This window comes from Grammomys surdaster, unplaced genomic scaffold, assembly GCF_004785775.1.
Source record: "Grammomys surdaster isolate TR1022 unplaced genomic scaffold, NIH_TR_1.0 126632, whole genome shotgun sequence".
Lineage (NCBI taxonomy): Eukaryota > Metazoa > Chordata > Mammalia > Rodentia > Muridae > Grammomys > Grammomys surdaster.
This window is the reverse complement of record NW_021621421.1, coordinates 6,205-10,753: the sequence shown is the minus strand read 5'-3', so window position 1 is coordinate 10,753 and position 4,549 is coordinate 6,205. Positions and strand designations below refer to the sequence as shown.

Genomic DNA, 4,549 nt, shown 5'->3' with positions numbered 1-4,549 from the left:
CTTCTCAGCCATTCTAGATTCCTCTGTTGTGAATTCTCTGCTTAGTTATATACTCCATTTTTTTCAGTTGGGTTGTTTGGTTTCTTGGTGGTTAGCTTCTTGAGTTCTTTATACATTTTGGATATTAGCCCTATATTGGCTGTGGGGTTAGTGAAGGTTCTTTTCCAGTCTGTAGGCTGTCAATGATTTCCCTTTTGATTATGTCTTTTGCCTTACAGAAGCTTTCCAGTTTCATGAGGTCCAGTTTATCAAGTGTTGACCTTAGAACCTGAGCCATTGGAGTTCTGTTTAGGAAATTTCTCCCAGTTCCCATGAGTTTGAGGCACTTTGCCACTTTCCATTCTGTTAGATTCAGTGTATCTGGTTTTATGTTAAAGTCCTTGATCTATGTGGATTTGAGCTTTGTTCAAGGTGACAAATATGGTTCTATTTTCACTTTTCTACATGCATACTACCAGTCAGACCAGCACCATTTATTTTATGTGTTTTGTTTTTGTATTTGTTTTTGTTTTGTTTTGTTTTCAAGATAGGGTTTCTCTATATAGCCCTGGCTGTCCTGGAACTCACTCTGTAGATCAGGCTGGCCTCGAGCTCAGAAATCTGCTTGCCTCTGCCTCCCAAACCCTGGGATTAAAGGTGTGTGACACAACTTCCCCAGCTGACAAGCACCATTTATTAAAGATGCTTTCTTTTTTCCATTGTATATTTTTGGCTTCTTTGTCAAAGATCAAGTGTAAGTGTGTGGTTTTATATGAGAATTTTCTAACTTCTTTATGGAGACGGAGCTATGAACTGTGCTCTTAGCACTGCTTTCATTGTGTCCCATAAATTTTAGTATGCTGTGTCTTCATTTTCATTGAATTCTAAAAAGTCCTTAATTTTTTTCTTTATTTCTTCCCAGACACAGAAATCAATGAGCAAAAAATTGTTCAGTTTCCATCAGTGTGTAGGGTTTTTGGTGTTTCTGCTGTTGTTGAAGTCAAGCTTTAATCTGCAAAGGCAATATTTCACTTTTCTTGAATCTGTTGAGGCTTACTTTGTGACCAACTATATGGTCAATTTTGTAGAAGAATCAATGAAATGCTGAGAAGAAGGCATATTTGGTTGAAATATTCTATAGATGTCTACTAGGTCCTTTGATTCATAATGTCTATTTGTTTTGTTATTTCTCTGTTTACTTTAGTTTTTTCTGAATAACCTCTCAGTTTATGAGAGTGGGATGTTGAAGTGTTGCACTATTAATATGTGGGACTTGGTGTGAGCTTTAACAATGTTTCTTTTACAAAAGTGGGTGCCCTTGTGTTTGAGAATTTGACGTTCATAATTGAAATATCATCTTGGTCAATTTTTTCTTTGATATGTATGAAGTGACTTTCTCTGTCTCTTTTGATTAATTTTGGTTGAAAGTCTATTTTATTAGATATTAGAATGGCTACTCCAAACTGTTTCTTGGCTCTGTTTGCTTCGAATGCTTTTTTCTATCCCTTTACACTGAGGTAATATCTATCTTTATTGCAGAGGTGTCTTTTTGCATGCAACAAAATTAAAGATCCTGTTTTCACACCCATTCCCTTATCCTGTGTCTTTTTACTGGGTAATTGAGTCCATTGATGTTGAAAGATATTAATGACCAGTGATTGCTATTTCCTGTTATTTTGATATTGGGTGTGTGTGTGTGTGTGTGTGTGTGTGTGTGTTTGTACTGCCTGGTTTTGTGTGTCAACTTGACACAATCTAGAGTTATCACAGAGAAAGGAGCTTCAGTTGAGGAAAGGCCTCCATAAGATCCACCTGTAAGGCATTTTCTCAATGAGCGATCAAGGGGGGAGGGCCCATTGTGAGTGGTGCCATCCATCAATTGGTAGTCTTGGGTTCTATAAAATGCAAGCTGAGCAAGGCAGAGGAAGGAAGCCAGTAAGCAACGTCCCTCCATGGCCACTGGATCAGCTCCTGCATCTTGAACTGCTTGAGTTCCAGTACTGACTTCCTTTGGTGATGAAGAGCAATGTGGAAGTGTAAGCTGAATAAACCCTTTCCTCCCTAACTTGCTTCTTGGTCATGATGTTTTTGCAGGAATAGAAACCTGACTAAGACAGTGTGTGTGTATATGTGCTTCCCTTACTTTCACTTGTACTTATTTTCTGTGTTTTCTTGGATGTAGTTATCCTGTGTGGGTTGGAGTTTTCCTTCTGTAGGGCTGGATTTTTAGACAGATATTGATTGAATTTGTATTTTTTATTGAAATACCTTGTTTTCACCATCTATTGTGATTTAGAGTTTTGCTGGGTATAATAGTCTAGATTGTAGTGAGTTGGCCTAATGTTTGTATACAAATGTTAATTTCAAGCCCCCAAAACTGGTTAATCCAAATTCAAGAGAGTCTGTGTGTAAGACACTGAGTGACCCTGCTGTCAGTTAATTGTGATAGGTAAATAAAGATAGCAACTTCAAATAGTTGGACAGAAGACCCATAGGTGGGGTAGGTTCCATGGGATTGGGAAGAGAGGACCAGGAGTAGGAAAGGAACAGGAAGTAGCCATCATGTGATAAAGGAAGAACATCCAGGAGAGGAGAGTGGGAGAGAGAGAGAGAGAAAGAGAGAGAGAAGTGTGGACCTGAGTGCTGCCCAACTGAAGCTAAGAGGAGCCACAATGAAACATAGTAAATAATGTTTCAGTGTTATCATTATGAAAGTAGATTCTAGCAACATGGATGATAGGCAGCTGCACAGTTATTGTTCTGCATAAGGCTGTGTATGTTTTTATCCCGGAAATCAACCACCAAAGGTTGGGTAGAAACCCTACACATGGACTTTTAATATTTTCTACTACATAGATTGGCATCTGTGATTTTTAGAAGTTGCAAGGTATCTGTCTATGTCCTTCTAGCTTTTAGAGTCTTTGTTAAGAAGTTGAGTGTAATTCTGATAGGTCTGCCTTTGTATGTTGCCTGGCCTTTTGCCCTTGCTGCTTTTAATATTCTTTCTTTATTCTGTAGATTTTGCGTTTTGATGATTATGTGCCAGGAGGATTTTCTTTTCTGGTCCAGTCAAATTGGTGTTTTATCAACTTCCTGTATGTTTATAGGCATCATATTCTTTAGGTTGGGAAAATTTTGATCTATGATTTGTTGAGAATATTTCCTGGGCCTCGCAGCTGGGACTCTACCTTCTTCTATTCCTATTCTTCTTAAGTTAGATCTCTTCATGGTTTCTCAGATTCTCTGGAAATTTTGTGTCAGGAATATTTTAATTTAACATTTTCTTTGACTGATGTATGAGTTTCTTCTTTTATACCTTCTACACCTGAGATTCATTCTTCTGTCTCTGATATTCTTTTCCTTTTGCATTTAAAAATTGTAGACTTTAATAACTGTACATGTCAGCTTGTGAGAAAGCTGACCAATATACATAATGTAGGAGATTCAAGTGACCACCTGGAGTTTCTACACTTCATTCTGTTTACAGAATGTTGTTTTGTTTGTTGTGTTTGTTTGTTTGTTTTTCTTTTTGAGACAGGGTTTCTCTGTATAGCCCTGGCTGTCCTGGAACTCACTCTGTAGACCAGGCTGGCCTTGAACTCAGATATCTGCCTGCCTCTGCCTCCCAAGTGCTGGGATTAAAGGTGTGTGCCACCACTGCCTGGCTCAGAATGTTTATTAATGTTGTTTAATATATGACTTTTCATTTGACATTGTGGAAATTGTTTATTGGAAAGCTAATCTTTTAGTCTGTTGACAAGCAGCAGCCATGAAGATCACACTGGAAAGATTCCATTTCCTCTTGAGACATAGGTTTCCTTCTGTATTTCTGAGGTAATGTTTTTATTATTTCTGCAGTGTCTCGTGGCCCCTGATGCATCAGTAAATCTGGGGATATATTTCCTTTAGAATGCTGTGAAATTACAGAGGAGTGGGAGAGTAATGCAGCAGAACCCAGAGCTTCTGAGACACTGAGTTTAGGTTTGTCTCTTCTGTTAGGGAACCTTGTTAATGGAGCATGTGGCTTCACTACCTGCTTGACCCTGGTGGCAAAAGCAGTCTTGCTGCCCATGACCCCAAGCAGGGGCAGCTTCCTGGGCACAGGCAAACCACAGAAGTATTGGGAATAGACACCGTAGGGCAGACTTCTCTCTGATATTCTCTAGTGATGTTAGCATCTGTTGTTCCTATTCTCTTCTCTAGCTTTTCTTTCTCCAGGATTCCTTTGGCTTGTGATTTCTTTATTGCTTCTACTTCCACTTTCAGATCTTGCACAGTTTAAATTATTTATTTTCCTTACCTGTTTAATTGTATTCCTCTGTATATCCTTAAGGACTTTGTTTCCTCTTTGAAGGCCTCTACCTGTTTGACTGTGTTTCCTGTAGGAATGTATTGATTTCTACTTTAAAGGCCTCTATCATCTTTAAAAGATTGGATTTCAGGTTGTTTTTCTTGTGCTTCAGTTGTGTTAGGATATATAGAGCTTGCTGTTGTAGGATAGCTGTGTTCTGAAGGTGTCATATTGCCATGGGTTTTGTTGATTGTGTTCTTTTGAGGATTTTTAGCCATC

The 4,549-nt window shown here is 38.5% G+C and overlaps 1 pseudogene; it reads right to left on the bottom strand.

The window, feature by feature from the left end:
• Positions 1-3,724: 3,724 nt before the first annotated feature.
• Positions 3,725-4,051, bottom strand: LOC114615322 (annotated as a pseudogene).
• Positions 4,052-4,549: the final 498 nt, after the last annotated feature.